General features: G+C 38.3%; 1 pseudogene; it reads left to right on the top strand.

The window, feature by feature from the left end:
• Nucleotides 1-12156: 12156 nt before the first annotated feature.
• LOC117324653 lies at nucleotides 12157-20938 on the top strand (annotated as a pseudogene).
• The last annotated feature ends 262 nt before the right edge of the window (nucleotides 20939-21200 follow it).

Raw genomic sequence — 21200 nt, 5'->3', positions numbered from 1 at the left:
TATACAATTATCAAATTGACCCGAGAATATTTAGGATTAATCCCTAAAGTGCAATTATATAAACAATAAATCGTTATCAGACTGTATTATATAAACAATTAACACTCATCATACGGTATTTACTGCCAATATGAATGGGATATGGTTGACTGATCAATAGAAGTGACGTCATAACGTGATAACTAATAAGTCTAACAGCAATTCCATGCTTAAATGTAAAAATTAAAAAAAAAAAAACAAAAAAAAACCTGACAACCTCTGTACACAGTAGTATGTCATCTATTCAAACACAACATGACAATGACCGTCTTGTATTTAGGGTAAGAAAAATCCCTTATCAGCGCATCGCGCCACGACTATACAGACTCACATATTTCTGAAAATAAACAATTTCTTAATTTGCTTTAGGAAGATTTATTCTGTTGACTCTACGCCTCGAGTGTAGTGATACCTGTAGAATTAAATAAGATTCCTGTACCCATCAATTCTCTGTGTCAATATCAAATCAAGTACGCTGACCTCAATCCCAATATACGTGTTTGTTCCCCAACTCAAACACAATAAACGTGAATACGGCCGGGGTAATAAAATGATGGATTACGAGTCTTTTTATACATAATTATATTTGCCGAGAAACATATTCATCGATTTATAATATCACCATTATACGTACTGTTCGAAGTTTTCCAAAGCCTTGTCATCTTTAAAACATTAATTCAAACTATTTCAAGTCTACTTTTCCTAAACTGATATAAAAAATCGAATTTATTTTCCGATTTTTTTAACGTTTCTAATAACATCTGAATCTGAAAAAAATAGCAGGTTTACTTAAGATGAATACAAGAAAAGTGAGTTAATATATAAAGAGCTTTCATTTATTAAGAGATTTACACGTTAAGCTGTTTGTCCTTTATGATTATCAGCCGCATACTGTATACTTACTAGCTAGGGGCTGGATAGAAAGCCATTAGCGATTAGCGGACCTCATTCTTAATCTAGATCCTTCATTAACTACTGTATGATCTTTGACATATAACTGGAAGGGTTAAAATTTTATTATTGAATATTTCACAGGAAGTTCAACTTATTTTTTTATTATGATTATTCATCGATGTTTATAATCGTTCGGTGTAAGTTAAAAATTGAATTGATATAAATAGTGTAGCCCTAATACAGAGGAGAAATTCGCTAATCCGAATCCTCCTAATCCGGACAATTCTTTTCTCGTACATTACAGGGACGGTTGATATGTGTTAGTTACGTTTACATCTTCACAAACGACCTGATGGCGGTGTCTACGGACAATCGGAGCACAACAGCTAAGGTCATATGACGACGGTGTCTACAGATGATGGGGTCACACGACAGTTAAGGTCATATGACGACGGTATCTACAGATGATGGGGTCACACAACAGCTAAGGTCGTATGACGACGTTGTCTACAGATGATGAGGTCACACAAAAGTAAAGGTCATATGACGACGGTGTCTACAGACGATCGGAGCACAACAGCTAAGGTCATGTGACGACGGTGTCTACAGATGACGGGGTCACACAACAGCTAAGGTCGTATGACGACGGTGTCTACAGATGATGAGGTCACACGTCAGCTAAGGTCATATGACGACGGTGTCTACAGACGATGGGGTCACACAACAGTTAAGGTCATATGACGACGGTGTCAACAGATGATGGGGTCACACAACAGCTAAGGTCATATGACGACGGTGTCAACAGATGATGGGACCACACGTCAGCTAAGGTCATATGACGACGGTGTCTATAGATGATGGGGTCACACAACAGCTAAGGTCATATGACGACGGTGTCTACAGATGATGAGGCCACACAACAGCTAAGGTCATATGACGACGTTGTCTACAGATGATGGAGTCACACAACAGCGAAGGTCATATGACGACGGTGTCTACTACAGATGATGGAGTCACACAACAGCTAAGGTCATATGACGACGGTGTCTACAGATGATGAGGTCACTCAGCAGTTAAGGTCATATGACGACAGTGTCTACAGACGATCGGAGCACAACAGCTAAGGTTATATGACGACGGTGTCTACAGATGATGGGGTCACACAACAGCTAAGGTCATATGACGACGGTGTCTGCAGATGATGGGGTCATAACAGCTAAGGTCATATGACGACGGTGTCTGCAGATGATGGAACAACAGTTAAAGTCATATGACGACGGTGTCTACAGATGATAGGGCTACACAACAGTTTAGGTCATATGACGACGGTGTCTTCAGATGATGGGGTCACAACAGCTAAGGTCATATGACGACGGTGGCTACAGATGAGGGGGTCACACAACAGCTGAGGTCATGTGACGACGGTGTCTACCGATGATGGGGTCACACAACAGTTAAGGTCATATAACGACGGTGTCTACAAATGATGGTGTCACACAACAGTTAAAGTCATATGACGACGGTGTCTACAGACGATCAGAGCACAACAGCTAAGGTCATATGACGACAGTGTTTACAGACGATCAGAGCACAACAGCTAGGGTCATATGACGACGGTGTCTTAGGACGATCGGAGCACAACACAGCTGAGGTCATATGACGACGGTGTCTACAGATGATGGGGTCACACAACAGTTAAGGTCATATGATGGGCCGTATCTGTCTTTTCATACATGACTGAACACAAAAAGCCTAAGTGCTTACAATTTAGATCAGGCAGTGTTATATCCTGGTAGAAAAAATGGAAACTTATAACAAGTATATTAAAAACTACTAATACTGTATTTACATGCATCCGAAATAACATGTTAAATGATTATGTGATTGTGATCTCACACAACTACATGTACCTACTACCTGTCTATAACTACATGTACCTCCTGCGGACAACTACCACCTTTCTATATCTACCACCTGGTTATAACGACCACCTGGTTATAACGACCACCTGTCTATAACTACCACATATCTATAACTACCACCTGTCTATAACTACCACATGTCTATAACTACAACCTGTCTATAACTACAACCTGTCTATAACTATAACCTGTCTATAACTACCACATGTCTATAACTACCACCTGTCTATAACTACCACATGGCTATAACTACCACCTGTCTATATCTACCACCTGTCTATAACTACAACCTGTCTATAACTATAACCTGTCTATAACTACCACATGTCTATATCTACCACCTGTCAATAACGGACATATGTTTACAATGAACACCTGGTTATAACGAACACGCCTTTAACGACCACCTGTTTATAACTACCACCTGTTTTATAACTACCACATGTCTATAACTAGTTCCTGTTTATAGCTTCAACATGTCTATAACTACAACTTGTCTATATCTACCACCTGCCTTTAACGACCACCTGTCTATATCTACTACCTGTCTATAGCTACCACCTGTCTATAACTACCACCTGCCTATATATACCACCTCTCTATAACTACCACCTGTCTATAAGTTGTATAACTACCACCTGTCTATAACTACCACATGTATTTAACAACCGTTTAATTATAATAACCACTTGTCCATTGCTAATACCTGTCTGTAACTTACACTCGGTGGTCACATACACTTGCATTTACGCGAAACGATTTTCAAGCTTGACATTTTTTTTTTAATTATGATAGCAATAACTATGAACCCGTATTGACAGATTTCACGGTAAGTGATTTTTTACGTCGATTACTTAGAATGACCGAATTATTGATGTTATTATGACCAATAGTTTTTGTTTTGGACCCAAATAACACCAGTATCCGCCATCAACTCGCTTGTGGTTTAAAAATTGACAATCAATAGAAACAATTTCCGTAATTCATCGTACAACTACACGATTAACGTTCGGAATAATAATTAGGAGTTTATTTTCTGGTCGCGTTTGGACACTGCCTAGTTAGGCTGTGTATAACTGATTGTCCGTAGGTCACTAAGAGCGATCGGTCCTGCCTTGGAATAGGTTCCGTGTTATTTCTCTCTTATGAGGTTGTTGACTGCAATGCTGGTTTTATTGATTCGCTAAATGAACACACTTCTTGCCTCAGTCGATTGAGTCAATAATGGAGGAAGATGGATCAACGCTCAATATAAACGACGGGTATCTACAGATGATGGGGTCACACAACAGCTAAGGTCATATGATGACGGTATCTACAGATGATGGGGTCACACAACAGCCAAGGTCATATGACGACGGTGTCAACAGATGATCGGGTCACACAACAGCTAATGTCATATGACGACGGTATCTACAGATGATGGTGCGACACAGCAGCTAAGGTCATATGACGACGGTGTCTACATATGTAGGGACCACACAACAGCTAAGGTCATATGACGACGGTGTCTACAGATGATGGTGCGACACAACAGCTAAGGTCATATGACGACGGTGTCTACAGATGATGGTGCGACACAGCAGCTAATGTCATATGACGACGGTGTCTACAGATGATGGTGCGACACAGCAGCTAATGTCATATGACGACGGTGTCTACAGATGATGGTGCGACACAACAGCTAAGGTCATATGACGGCGGTGTCTACAGATGATGGGGTCACACGTCAGCTAAGGTCATATGACGACGGTGTCTACAGATGATCGGGTCACACAACAGCTAATGTCACATGATGGCGGCGTCGACAGATGATATAGTCACACAACAGTTAAGGTAATATGACGACAGTGTCTACAGATGATGGAGTCACACAACAGCTAAGGTCATATGATGGCGGTGTCTACAGATGATGGTGCGACACAGCAGCTAAGGTCATATGACGACGGTATCTACAGATGATGGGGTCACACAACAGCTAAGGTCATATGATGACGGTATCTACAGATGATGGGGTCACACAACAGCCAAGGTCATATGACGACGGTGTCAACAGATGATCGGGTCACACAACAGCTAATGTCATATGACGACGATGTCTACAGATGATGGTGCGACACAGCAGCTAAGGTCATATGACGACGGTGTCTACAGATGATGGGGTCACACGTCAGCTAAGGTCATATGACGACGGTGTCTATAGATGATGGGGTCACACAACAGCTAAGGTCATATGACGACGGTGTCTACAGATGATGGGGTCACACAACAGCTAAGGTTATATGACGACGGTATCTATAGATGATGGGGCCACACAACAGCTAAGGTCATATGACGACGGTGTCTACAGATGATGGGGCCACACAACAGCTAAGGTCATATGACGACGGTGTCTACAGATGATGGAGTCACACAACAGCGAAGGTCATATGACGACGGTGTCTACTACAGATGAAGGAGTCACACAACAGCTAAGGTAATATGACGACGGTGTCTACAGATGATGAGGTCACTCAGCAGTTAAGGTCATATGACGACAGTGTCTACAGACGATCGGAGCACAACAGCTAAGGTCATATGACGACGGTGTCAACAGATGATGGGGTCACAACAGCTAAAGTCATATGACGACGGTATCTACAGATGATGGGGTCACACAACAGCTAAGGTCATATGACGACGGTGTCTACCGATGATGGGACCACACAACAGCTAAGGTCATATGACGACGGTGTCTACAGATGATGGGGTCACAACAGCTAAGGTCATATGACGACAGTATCTACAGATGATGGGGTCACACAACAGCTAAGGTCATATGACGACGGTGTCTACAGATGAGGGGGTCACACAACAGCCGAGGTCATGTGACGACGGTATCTACCGATGATGGGGCCACGCAACAGCTAAGGTCATATGACGACGGTGTCTACAGATGATGGGGCCACACAACAGCTAGGGTCATATGACGACGGTGTCTACAGATGATGGGGTCACACAACAGCTAAGGTCATATGACGACGGTGTTTACAGACGATCAGAGCACAACAGCTAGGGTCATATGACGACGGTGTCTTAGGACGATCGGAGCACAACACAGCTGAGGTCATATGACGACGGTGTCTACAAATGATGGGGTCACACAACAGCTAAGGTCATATGACGACGGTGTCTACAGATGATGGGGTCACACAACAGTTAAGGTCATACATGTATGATGGGCCGTATCTGTCTTTTCATACATGACTGAACACAAAAAGCCTAAGTGCTTACAATTTAGATCAGGCAGTGATCTATAACTACCACATGTCTATAACTACCACATGTCTATAACTACCACCTGTCTATAACTACCACCTGTCTATAACTATCACCGGTCTATAACTACCACCTGTTTATAACTATTACCTGTCTATAACTACCACCTGTCTATTACTACTACCTGTCTATAACTACCACCTGTATATAACTACCACATGTCTATAACTACCACCTGTCTATAACTACCACCTGTCTATAACTATCACCTGTCTATAACTACAACCTGTCTATAACTACCATGTGTCTATAACTACCACATGTCTATAACTACCACCTGTCTATAACTATCACCTGTATATAACTACCACATGTCTATAACTACCATGTGTCTATAACTACCACATGTCTATAACTACCACCTGTCTATAACTACCATGTGTCTATAACTACCACATGTCTATAACTACCACCTGTCTATAACTACAACCTGTCTATAACTACCACATGTCTATAACTACCACATGTCTATAACTACCACCTGTCTATAACTACCACATGTCTATAACTACCACCTGTCTATAACTATCACCTGTATATAACTACCACATGTCTATAACTACCACCTGTCTATAACTACCATGTGTCTATAACTACCACATGTCTATAACTACCACCTGTCTATAACTACCACCTGTCTATAACTACCACATGTCTATAACTACCACCTGTCTATAACTACCACATGTCTATAACTACCACCTGTCTATAACTACCACATGTCTATAACTACCATATGTCTATAACTATCACCTGTCTATAACTACCACATGTCTATAACTACCACCTGTCTATAACTACCACATGGCTATAACTACCATCTGTCTATATCTACCACCTGGCTAGAACGACCACCTGTCTATAACTACCACCTGTCAATAACGGACATATGTTTAAAATGAACACCTGGTTATAACGAACACGCCTTTAACGACCACCTGTTTATAACTACCACCTGTTTTATAACTACCACATGTCTATAACTAGTTCCTGTTTATAGCTTCAACATGTCTATAACTACAACTTGTCTATATCTACCACCTGCCTTTAACGACCACCTGTCTATATCTACTACCTGTCTATAGCTACCACCTGTCTATAACTACCACCTGCCTATATCTACCACCTCTCTATAACTACCACCTGTCTATAAGTTGTATAACTACCACCTGTCTATAACTACCACATGTATTTAGCAACCGTTTAATTATAATAACCACTTGTCCATTGCTAACACCTGTCTGTAACTTACACTCAGTAGTCACATACACTTGCATTTACGCGAAACGATTTTCAAGCTTGACATTTTTTTTTTCTAAATTATGATAGCAATAACTATGAACCCGTATTGACAGATTTCACGGTAAGTGATTTTTTACGTCGATTACTTAGAATGACCGAATTATTGATGTTGTTATGACCAATAGTTTTTGTTTTGGACCCAAATAACATCAGTATCCGCCATCAACTCGCTTGTGGTTTAAAAATTGACAATCAATAGAAACAATTTCCGTAATTCATCGTACAACTACGCGATTACCGTTCGGAATAATAATTAGGAGTTTATTTTCTGGTCGCGTTTGGACACTGCCTAGTTAGGCTGTGTATAACTGATTGTCCTTAGGTCACTAAGAGCGATCGGTCCTGCCTTGGAATAGGTACCGTGTTATTTCTCTCTTATGAGGTTGTTGACTGCAATGCTGGTTTTATTGATTCGCTAAATGAACACACTTCTTGCCTCAAGTAATAAAAAACAATGTTGTGTTTTGATTATCTGAAATCGTAAATACTAATGGCAGAAATGTTGGCAATCTGGAGACTAATGGAGGTCAAACGCATTACAACTAAATCATAATAAATCGTTAGTGGTTCACATGAAAACGTGTCGAGATAGGGCATATGACGTCACATCTAAGGATAGAAATTGTGGCGGAGTAGGTCATATGACGTCACATCTATATACTGGAATGTTGTCGGAGTAGGTCATATGACGTCACATCTACATGTGTATATACTGGAATGTTGTCGGAGTAGGTCATATGATGTCATATCTATATACCGGAATGTTGTCGGAGTAGGTCAGATGACGTCACATCTATATACCGGAATGTTGTCGGAGTAGGTCATATGACGTCACATCTATATACACGAATGTTGTCGGAGTATGTGATATGACGTCACAGCTATATACTGGAATGTTGTCGTAGTAGGTCATATGACGTCATATCTATATACCGGAATGTTGTCGGAGTGGGTCATATGACGTCACATCTATATACCGGAATGTTGTCGGAGTAGGTCATACGATGTCACATCTATATACACGAATGTTGTCGGAGTAGGTCATATGACGTCACAGCTATATACTGAAATGTTGTCGGATTAGGTCAGATGGCGTCATATCTATATGATGGAATGTTGCCGTGGTAGGTCATATTATGTCACATCTATATACTGGAATGTTGTCGGGGAAGGTCATATGACGTCACAGCTATATACTGGAATGTTGCCGGAGTAGGTCAGATGACGTCATATCTATATGATGGAATGTTGTCGGGGAAGGTCATATGATGTCACATCTATATACTGGAATGTTGTCGGATTTGGGCAGATGACGTCATATCTATATAATGAGCTGGTGCTGGAGTATAATATGATGTCATATTTATACACAGAAATGTGTTCTGTATATGTCATATGGCATTACATCTATACCAAAATGGTGACAAGTAGGTCTAACATGGATGATGACATATATTCTGAAATATTTACAGTCAATACAAGTAGTCCTTTCTTAATTATGTAATGGATATGACCTCGAAATAAACATGAAATAGTTAGTACTTCGAAATAACTATGTAACAGATATTACCTCGAAATAAACATGTAATAGATATTACCTCGAAATAAACATGTAACAGATATTACCTCGAAATAAACATGTAATTGATATTACCTCGAAATAAACATGTAATTGATATTACCTCGAAATAAACATGTAATAGATATTTCAAAAAGAAGATATTTTTCTTCTGCTTTGTATACGGTTAAAATGGAAATTTGTGGTTGAAAGCGATCGATATGAAGAGGCTGAATTAAAAGCAAATGGGATTCATTTCAAGAGATTAAAAACTATAACGGCAATCATGTTATCAGAGTGGTGGTGACATGAACATGAATCCGAGACCATTGTCGTCCATCTAATTTAGTTTTTGGTTTCGTAATATCATTTCTAACTCAAAAATAATCAGATTTTCAAAACGAAATTTCTCAAAATTCTTTTAGTTAATACACTTTGGGGAATTACAGGTTCAAGTTATCTTATGTTGTCGGGGCAACATGTTACGTAATTCTAAAATGTTCAATATTAATTTGACATTTCGTAACATGATATATGTGTGCGTCACCAAAACAATTATTAAAATAGTGTCGTTGTCGGCTTTTGTAAGGTATATGTACATGTGTATGCAGTAAATCATCACATCAATTATCTGTATAAAAAGTACAAATATCAAGCTAATGCCTTTTAAGTAGTTTTTGCTTTTAACACGCACGGATTTAATTTAAAATAAATACAATTAATTGAATTTCAACTTACGCAGTTTACTATTATCAATCAATACTTGGAATTATTGTTGTAATCAATCTTTGCTTTTTATATAGAGTAAATATTGCAGTTACTTATAATTCTAGCATGTAATTTTTTTTTCATATTTTTACAATGTAATTTTTAAAATAACGATGAATACGACACTTGGCACAATGACTTAGAACTGCAAAACAAATTATTTCGTACAGTGACTCAGAACTTTAAATACAATTGTAGTAGGGAATTGACACAGGAACCAAGAACAACATTTACAACAGAATTGGCGCAGTGTCTTATAACAACATTTACAACATAATTGGCGCAGTGTCTTATAATAACATTTACAACAGAATTGGCGCAGTGTCTTATAACAACATTTACAACACAATTGGCGCAGTGTCTTATAACAACATTTACAACACAATTGGCGCAGTGTCTTATAACAACATTTACAACACAATTGGCGCAGTGTCTTATAAAACATTTACAACACAATTGGCGCAATGTCTTAAAACATTCACAAGTGAATTAGCGCAGTCTCTTAGAAGGACAAAACACAACAATTAACGTACGGTACGTAGATGTAAACGGAAAATTAAGCATAAATGCCACAAACTTTACCCCGGGGCAGATATTAAACATCAGATGCCGTGATTAGCTAATTTACTGGTTTAATGCACTTCAGCCCGGTACCGCTGTAAACTATACGTGATATGCATACTTTTACGTGTTTGGTGATGCGTGTTTCAAATGTCGCAGTAAAATAAACGTTTATTTCCTGTTTTAACTTTAAAATACTATTCAACAACACGCGATCGCAAGCTCAGGGTCACGCGATTTCAAATTTATAGGGAATACAAATATTTAAAAAATAAGTTAAGGTTAATTATATGTTGTATACGTCCCATTATGTTGTCGTCTGTAAGTATATATATCGAATATCGTCATAGATCTCATTCTTGTATTAATTCAATTTTGAATGTTTTCAATATTAGATAATGATTTCTTATGTGTTTTTTATTTTGTATATATGTACTATTGTCGCCTTTATTTAGCTCAAATTTCGCAAAACTCTTACTAAAACTCAAAGTTATAGGGTCTATGATATTTCAAAAATATATATATCGCTAGATTTCAGGGTTTGTTTGTTCGATTTATCACCCCCACGAACAACCAGGGTCATTTTGAGACAGGGTCTCCTTGTAGTAGTTGGTGACTACCTCACTTAACATCATGCGGTAGGCCCGTCGCATGCCATCCAGAGCAATTAGAGTAAAGTGTCTTGCCTAAGGACACAGCCACGACAGCACAGACTGGTCCGTTTCTCAGCTTCCCGAGAAACACAAACCGACACGGGTAGGGAGCGTCGAACCAACGTTTTCTGGGAAATACCTTTCAGGTTGAATTTTAATGAATTGAAAATACCTTACATTTATTCATAAACGTAACTTAAGAGACATTTTCTACTGTTTTTCACCATTTAAATATCCTGTACCGACAATTACTTTCTTTCTCGCGTAATTTTGTAGGTCAAATACATGTAGCTTTCACATGCATTTTTATTGCACATTATGTAGTTCTAGGTGAAGACGAATTCAGTATTGGCCCGCAAAAAAAGTGTGACATTTACAAAATAAATTTATCTGTTATTTTTTATTATTATTATTTGGTATTTCATGAAGGTATTTATGTACATTTTTCAAAGATAGAGAAGATAATACTTTCAGTCCTTTCTTTGTATTTCATACTTTGAATTCCAAGTTAAGCATTTTTTGCATATAACGTACACGCTTTGCCTTGAGCTCGTGTTATGTTAAATGAGTCTTTAACACGTAGATGTTACTGTATTTAAATAAAGCGTAGCGTAACCATGACTGTGTTTCTGTATAAAGTACGATTGGTAATCCAGATACTTATCCTCCTATACTTACATGTCATTCTGTTCAATAAATATGACGTAGACATATACTCAAATAATATTTCAACGCTCTCCTCAGTCTCAATGTCAAACTTCCGCGTCTCATGTAGATTTCTCGGTAGTTATTGACTTTCTTGTAAAGATGTTTGTAAATAAATGTCACCTCGTGTAACAATGCTTGCTAATTGTGACATTGTATGAAGGATGACATTTAATCCTAGCTCTCACATCGATAAACAAAAACACACACGTTTATTATAAAAACACATCCAAGTAGTAATTACTATTTTTTTACCGTTTCGGGTGATAAAGGGAAGGTTATTTAAACTGATTGGCAATTCGCCCCCATTCTGGTAGTGATAAGGCATCGTCTGTACATATATAGAAATGCGAGTTCCGCATATATAGTCAGGATGTAATAAATTATATATCCGCGGTGACGGAAAATCCACCCAACAAGAACAAGCATGCTAGAATTCCGGAGACGGGTACATTGAGGCGGAGTGGGTTCACACAGCAGAGAGGCTTGTGATTATAGATACATTTCAAACATTCAGGAATATATTTCACATCACACGTACACCGGATACATCCGTCAACATCGCTATGGTAAGTATGTCACATTGCTTGTTTGATTGACAGTGAAATTGATTAGAAATCAACATCGTTTATGTCACATTTGTATTTGTAGAATTTTTAAGCTGATATCGATTTTGGGTGACACTCAGCTGGCTATGGACATATTTGTATGTGAATATGTCAAATCAAAAATTATGATTACCGCTCTATGTATCATGTATATCTATTAAGTTATATATTTTTCATATATCATATTATATCAGTATTTAGTTTAAGGTCTAGACTGACACACCCGGTATTTTACAGGATAGATACAGGTATTCTGGTTGACAGGTATACACTCGTCAACCAATTTGCATTTAACTGTCAGTTGGGACGATAGACTAGCAATTATTTATGCGCGTTCCTCGATCGATGTAAACAACGTATTTAACGTTTAAATCATGTTAAACCAGTTATTTGTGGGATCGAATGGTACATCCAATATCATTACATTTTTTTTTATTTACTTTGCTTGTTAAAAGGGAACATCAACATGCAACAAAATTGATCAGAATTTTTTCCCCAAGAATTTTTTATATTCAGTTTTTTTTTTGAGACATCATCTACCAAGTTATATGAATTCTCATTCTTAGTAATCCTATACTAATCAATCCAATTTTGGAAGCTGGTTCTTAAAATAGAACTGGTGTTTTCCAGGAAGAGGTCAGTGACGTCACTACAAACCATTAGGACTCCACTTCATGGAGGAAAATGACAGAAATATAGCAATATTAAAAAATATTTGATAATTCATACTTTCAGCTTAATATTCAGTATTGAAATAGATAACAAAAAATGCACGAAGAATGAGGAATCTATATTTTAAGAAAAATATAAAATATTTAGCGAGGTAAGACAAAAACCAGTAGAAAGAAAAGCCACATGTATGTAATAATTATTATACATGTAATAGGAGGGGGGATGCAGACATATTGACGATAGCCTAACACTCTAACGATAAACGTACATGTATATACCTACTGATTAGATAAATTCAATTATTTAAAATGCTTTCAGAAGTACTTAACACCTTCTTGTAAATTCATTTGGTCTGGTAATTAAAGAAATGCATCATTAAAACGAGATCTGTATTACATGTGACCGGTTAAAACATCTACAATATACATTTACTTTTGTATGCTGTGTCCTAAGCCTCAATTGTCAAACATTTATTTTTACGACGCCTGTATCTATAAGAGAGGTCAATGATTTACAATGTTGTACACTTCACTATCCATATCTCGGTTGAATACGTCAATGTGGACAAGCGTGATATCAGAGCAAGTTAAATATAGCGCCCAGGGAACAATAGACTGTCCCTAGATAGATATACAGTGTCCTTAGATCAAATTGTCTCCGGTATGTAGTTCGTTTGTTTGTTTGTTTGTTTGGTTTATCGCCCCGTGAACAACCAAGGCCATTCTGAATTGGGGACTCCTTGTAGTAGTTGGTGACTACCTCACTTAGTAATATACGAGAGGCCCGTCGCATGTCATTCAGAGCAATTAGGGTAAAGTGTCTTGCACAAGGATACATCGATGACAGCACACACTGGCCCCTTTCTCAGCTTCCATTCACCTGAGGTTACGTGGTCGGCGCTCTAACCGACTGAGCTATTGCTGCCCCTGATAGTTATATAGGTAAATAATATATCTTGAGATCAATATAGCGTTACCTGATGTAAATATATAGTTACTAGATATATAGTGTTTTATGAGGGTCAATGTAATTTCCTTCTTAAATATGGTCTCTAAAGATCATAAATAAAGTTCTTAGATTAATATAAGTTTGTACTTTTATGAATATAGTGCTACCTCGAGTCTAGTACAAGGTCTATTACGATTGGTTGATGGGAAAATAAGGGAAATAAGAACATAAGAAGAAAGAAATCGGAAAAGAAATAAGAAGACATTCTGGAAAAATAAAAGGGACGACACTTGTATCCAGAAGAGTGGCCGGAGAGTTATCCATCCTTTTACTGTAGCAGAAGCAGACTACATGTAGCTGCATCAATAAAACCGGAAGTCAGTGACCCTCATGGAACTCCTTTAAAGGAGCAGTTGAATGCAATACATTAATTTGAATTGATTTGTTGTCGTTGTCGTTGTTGTTGTTGTTGTTGTTGTTGTTGTTGTTGTTATGGAAAAATACAAAGCCAAAGTACATCTATTACATTTTGGCAGCCACTGCGTTTTCATCTCTACAGTTTTCCCTCAAGACAAACGACAGAGATAAAAATCCAATCCTGCATCAGATACGTCTTACAATGATGCAACAGGATTTCAAGAAACGCTCAATCACCACTCCGAGATCTGCAGTGGTGGAATGATATAGATTCTTCTAGAGAGTAGGCTCTCTGTGTGTTATATATCGGTTGTAACTTTCTGCACTTATCGAGACTAATTCGTGATCTGGAGACAAGACTTTGTAAATAGAATGGCTATATATGTGTTTATATTAATGGCGTCGGTTTGCATATATTCCATTACTGCTGTTTGGAAATGTACTCAAATATCAGCTTTAGGATAAACATTTTTTTGCACTGTCATTCCCATTGGTGGATCAGTATGTGTAGAAACATCTATAGAGCCCCAAGCATAAGTAGTCCATGTTAAACCTACATTTTTTGTAACATGTTCTGTCACCATTATTTCAAACCTTAATCCATGGTATCGGGACAAACCGTCGGGGACATCCATCACGGTGTTAACATTTTGGGCCCAAGGAACATGGAATTGTATTGTGCCAGTCGGATCGTGAAGACAACAAGTCACGTGACCTGACAGTTATTGTTTAGAAGTATTGATCTGGTATATATGCTTCTGTATGTTCAAAGAGCGCCAGTCTCGCGCTGGGAAGCAGACGACTATCAGAACTCAGGCGCGTGCCGTCACGCCTGTTTGGCGGCAACGGACAGGATATAGCCCTTACGTCATGTTTAAGACATGCGTATTGATTAAAATATCGGCCATGATGTCTGATACTATATCAGCGGTACCTGTCAGGTGGTTACAAAACAATAAAGCATTATTGCAGTTCGATATAATAAGTGTAGCAAGATAGTATGGGTATATATTTCTCGAGTTGTACATTTGTAGCTACTGTATCAAATACGACTCCATCCCCGACCGATTTTACCGAGTTTATCCATCCTATATATGTTGATGGTGCCAAGCATTGATAACGTGTTCAAATACAATGTAGAGATGTTAAATAATTTGATATCGTAATTGGTGAGTAGAAATTGAACTGAATGATATATTTGTCCATCGATCTTAGATAATCCTATTGCAGTTAAAAGTGCATCTGGATATCGGTCTTATGTTGCGACTGATAATTTCGCAGATGATTTTTTTTTTCCTTTTTTTTTTTATATAAGAAGTATTATGTGCAACATGTTTATATTTGATTTGCTATTCTGTTTAAATCAAAATGGTCAAAACCAATGTAACATTATAGGAAAGTATCTCTCTCTGTTTCAGACTGCGCAAGTACAGAGCCAGGCTGATCAACTAAATGAAGAACAGGTTGCTGGTACGTTTAACTTTCCGTCTGTTCCTCTCTTCAGTCCAGATTCTTGTCTTTCCAGGCCCGATTCCTGCCTCTCTAGTCCCCATTCTTCTCTTTCCAGTCCCGATTTCTGTCGCTCAAGTCCCTGGGATTCTTGCCTCATTGTTGCTCCAGTCCCGATTCATGCCTCTCAAGTCCCGATTCTTGCCTCTCTAGTCCCGATTATTGTTGCTCCAGTCCCGATTTTTGCCTCTCCAGTCCCGATTATTGCCTCTCAAGTCCGATTCTTGCTTCTCCAGTCCTGATTTTTGCCTCTCCAGTCCCGATTCCTGCCTCTCCAGTCCCGATTATTGCCTCTCCAGTCCCGATTCTTGCCTCTCCAGTCCCGATTTTTGTCTCTCCAGTCCCGATTCTTGCCTCTCCAGTCCCGATTCCTGCCTCTCCAGTCCCGATTCTTGCCTCTCCGATCCCGATTCTTACCTCTCAAGCCCGATTTTTGCCTCTCCAGTCCTGATTCTTGCCTCTCCAGTCCCGATTATTTCCTCTCCAGTCCCGATTCCTGCCTCTCCAGTCCCGATTCTTGCCTCTCAAGCCCGATTCTTGCGTCTCCAGTCCCGATTTTTGCCTCTCCTGTCCCGATTTTTGCCTCTCCAGTCCCGATTATTGTCTTTCCAGTCCCGATTCTTGCCTCTCCAGTCCCGATTCCTGCCTCTCCAGTCCTGATTCTTGCCTCTCCGATCACGATTCTTGCCTCTCAAGCCCGATTCTTGCTTCTCCAGTCCCGATTCTTGCCTCTACAGCCCGGATTATTGCCTCTCCAGTCCCGATTCTTGCCTCTCCAGTCCCGATTCCTGCCTCTCTAGTCCCAATTCCTGCCTCTCCAGTCCCGATTCCTGCCTCTCCAGTCCCGATTATTGTCTCTCCAGTCCCGATTCTTGCCTCTCCAGTCCCGATTCATGCCTCTCCAGTCCCGATTCCTGCCTCTCCAGTCCCGATTCTTGCCTCTCCAGTCCCGATTATTGCCTCTCCGATCACGATTCCTGCCTCTCCAATCCCGATTATTGCCTCTCCAGTCCCGATTATTGTCTCTCCAGTCCCGATTTTTGCCTCTCCAGTCCCGATTCTTGCCTCTCCAGTCCCGATTCTTTCCTCTCCAGTCCCGATTCTTGCCTCTCCAGTCCCGATTCTTGCCTCTCCAGTCCTGATTCTTGCCTCACCAGTCCCGATTCTTTCCTCTCCAGTCCCGATTCTTCCCTCTTCAGTCCCGATTCTTGCCTCTCCAGTCCCGATTCTTCCCTCTACAGCCCGGATTATTGCCTCTCCAGTCCCAATTATTGCCTCTCCAGTCCCGATTATTGCCTCTCCAGTCCCGATTTTTGTCTCTCCAGTCCCGATTCTTGCCTCTCCAGTCCAGATTATTGCCTCTCCAGTCCCGATTCTTGCCTCTCCAGTCCCGATTATTGCCTCTCCAGTCCCGATTCCTGCCTCTCCAGTCCCGATTCTTGCCTCTCCAGTCCCGATTCCTGCCTCTCCAGTCCCGATTCTTGCCTCTCCAGTCCCGATTATTGCGTCTCCAGTCCCGATTTTTGTCTCTCCAGTCCCGATTATTGTCTCTCCAGTCCCGATTTTTGCCTCTCCAGTCCCGATTTTTGCCTCTCCAGCCCGGATTATTGTCTCTCCAGTCCCGATTCTTGCGTCTCCAGTCCCGATTCATGCCTCTCCAGTCCCGATTCCTGCCTCTCCAGTCCCGATTCTTGCCTCTCCAGTCCAGATTCTTGCCTCTCCAGTCCAGATTCTTGTCTCTCCAGTCCAGATTATTGGAACATGATAGATCGTATAATCATATATAACGCAATATTATAGAGCGTCTTGTCGAGTTTTAGATTTCAATGTTAGGGCTATATTTAATTAGCATTGTCACACTAAACTGTGTATGATGACTTTTAACTTTAGTCGTGAAAGCCCTAAAATGTTAATACATAATTATATACATGTAGGTCTAATCTATTGATTGCTACTGTTTATGGTACGTTTTGTAAAGAGATTCCGAAACTTAACGGAAGGCAAACAAATTTCAAGGTATTCGCAAGGCAGATCTTGCGTCATAAAATCAATTCACAAATTCACAATTCACAATTCACAATTTACAAATCAATTAACGATGAAATATTACGAAATTCCCATTGCAGAATTCAAAGAAGCATTCAGTCTGTTCGACAAAGATGGCGACGGTACCATAACAACCAAAGAGTTGGGGACAGTGATGAGGTCACTAGGTCAGAACCCGACGGAGGCTGAGTTACAGGACATGATCAATGAAGTTGATGTGGACGGTAAGTATTCATATCAAATTTTTCACAATTTGTTTTTTATATGTATAATTAAATGCCAGTATTCCGTTCTATATAACTAAATATATCGAAATGTTAGTTTACAGTTGTTATTTTATGTTTTTATAATGTAATTTTTAATATTTTTATTATTATTATTTTATTTTTTTTTTTATTTTTTTTTAATTTAATTTTATTTTATTTATTTTGAGGGGAAAGAGGGGGGGGGCAGTTTACTGTTTACTTCATGCAGATATAAACATCTTATATCCTTACAAGAATAATGTTCAGACAGAAACTTGAGCCCTACTTCTGGCCTACTGAATTAGTGACATTATTTGTATGCTGATCCATGTAACATTTGTTTTAATTTTATTTGGATATTTGGTTTTCGTTATCACTTCAGAATGCTTTGTAATTTGTACTTTTTACCTTGAATTACTGGGTGGGTGTCGTCGAGGAAGCAATCTATTTTACATATTTTACATATTTTACATACAGTATCTGGTAAATAAGGTCTTGTTCTTTTAGAAAAAGCCTGTCTAAACATTTGCTGTTTTTTCTTTCTTTCTCTTTTTTTTTTTTTTTTTTTGTCAGAATGACGAGTTTACAGTTCCTTTGTTCCTTAGAAGTATATCTAGTAAACTAAATAAAAGACAAATAAATCGCAATCCAGACAGCTGTCTGCTGATCGAAATAAGATCTTATTGTTTTCAAGTTGTTTCATAAGTGATTTTAAATTGACCCTGATTTGAATGGCGGGTGTCGTCGAGGACGCCGATGACGCATACACTTCCGGAACCTTCGATCTCATTCCCCTTGTCTCCTACAGATCTATATATTGTTCATATATTGCCATCTTTTTATCGATTTTCATGTTTCTTATTCAGGAAATGGCACCATCGACTTTCCCAGAGTTCCTCACAATGATGGCGAAGAAGATGAAAGACTCGGATACCGACGAGGAACTACGTGAAGCTTTCAAAGTATTCGACAAAGACGGGAATGGATTTATCAGTGCAGCCGAACTTAGACATGTGATGACAAATTTAGGAGAAAAATTAACAGACGAAGAAGTAGATGAAATGATTCGAGAAGCAGATACGGATGGAGACGGACAAGTAAATTATGAAGGTAGGAGACTATTTTTGTTTTAAATCTTACTTCAGATCAATATTTAGTGTTTATTCTTCGCTGTATCTTTACCTACAGTAAATGTTTATACTACAAAATTATTGTCATATTTACAAAATGTATCATGAAACAATTTTCTTTCTTTTCCCTCTGTAGTTTTCTTAAGATTGTAACGAAATGCGGACGCCATTGTGTAATAATCTTGTTATCTTTTGTTGGTGACATATTACTTAAAAACATTTATGATTTATATTTACACTAATAATCTAAAGTTTTGTTTATTCAGGATGTTTACATACCCCGTTATAAACGTTTTATACTATCATAAATGTCGGTGTAGATTGTTGACGACAGGGGGAGCAACAAGCGCAACATATGTACGTCACATCTCATAAAAATCACGACAGAAAATCAAACATAAATCATTCAAGGGGAAAGAAATTAAGTCTTATGAATATTCAACTCAACTATTGGGAATGAGAGTCTATGTTGGCAAATCATTTAAAATTGTTAAGCTAGTTAAAGTATTAACAGAATGTCTAAATCAGACACTGAGAAGTTGAATTAAACAGATATACATATATAAAATAGTAGAAATATGGATGTTTTATTTGTTTACCGTAACCATGTTAATTTTGGAACATTATGAATGCTGATTCAATCAAAACAATGCTGAAATTAAGGATGCGAACTGTTCCTATTGAAATTATACTGAATCTACATTTAGCCCAGTTATAATTAAGAGCAACGTTTTCTGCCTAAAAAGCGGTAAATTAGGACACCGCTAAAACATATTCTTTTGCAGTATTTAACGTCAATTTTAATGCCTAATCCGATTAACGTAAACACTGTCATATTTTTCTATTTATATCACTCACATATAAATATCTTCATTGTGGTATGGCCTTTACTGATGATAGATTACTTAAATGTGTTTATTCCTCTTCAAAACACGACAATTGTTGATTTCTACATGACGTTAAGTTTCTTCCTGATAATATCACGTCTATGATGAATTACTCCATGACAATCTTGGTAACTCCTCTTTATATCACAACAATAGTAAATTCCACCATTGACTATTCTTCAACATATCAAGCCAACGATTAAAGCTTAAAATCTCAATATAAATCAATCACGCTTTTAACTCATCGGTTTATTATGGTTTTACCATGGCTGTATTATCGATCAAATATATAATATGTCTTTATTTTATTTTTATTTTTTTTTTCCAGAATTCGTGAAGATGATGAACAGCAACTGTAAATAGACACTGTCTCTACAATTCAATAGGACAATTTTCTATAATCAATGTCGTTATCTGTCTGAACTATCGTTGGAGTCTTTGTGGACAATTAGTTGAATGTTATCCGTATATACAACATACATACGGCTTTGTAGTACAGCAGTAGTCTTCCGATTGCACTAAGACACCTTCCATACTTGGTGATGTCCATATAATCATATTAACCCATTTAGGACATACATGTACATATATTTACATTCTGTGTTGCATTTGCCTAAATCAACAAACATATTTGTCTATATTTGTACACGTAACAAGTAGACTTTTTCATAGTTAGTTTTTTCATTATTGTATATTAATCATTTATTTATTGTGTTTCTTTTGAATCGTTCTATTCTTGTGATGTAGTCGTTCGAATAAAAATCAACAAAGAATACCGACATAATAACGAAAGCTGAATTCAAAGTAAAAATAAAAACTAAAAACAATAACACGGGGGAAATATATTAAGAAAAACATAGATTTCGTGCATAAAATAAAAGACCACGTGTTTCGGAATGGTGCGCGTCCTCTACGTCATCGAATACACCCGCCAAACTAATCTAGGTCAAATCAGAGCAAAGTTATTATACGTCAGCAGTAATTGCTATTCAACACGTTAGTGATCACAGAACATCTA

This window comes from Pecten maximus, chromosome 3 (genome assembly GCF_902652985.1).
Source record: "Pecten maximus chromosome 3, xPecMax1.1, whole genome shotgun sequence".
Classification (NCBI taxonomy): domain Eukaryota; kingdom Metazoa; phylum Mollusca; class Bivalvia; order Pectinida; family Pectinidae; genus Pecten; species Pecten maximus.
The sequence above is the reverse complement of the archived record's forward strand: the minus strand, read 5'-3'. Positions and strand labels throughout refer to the sequence as shown.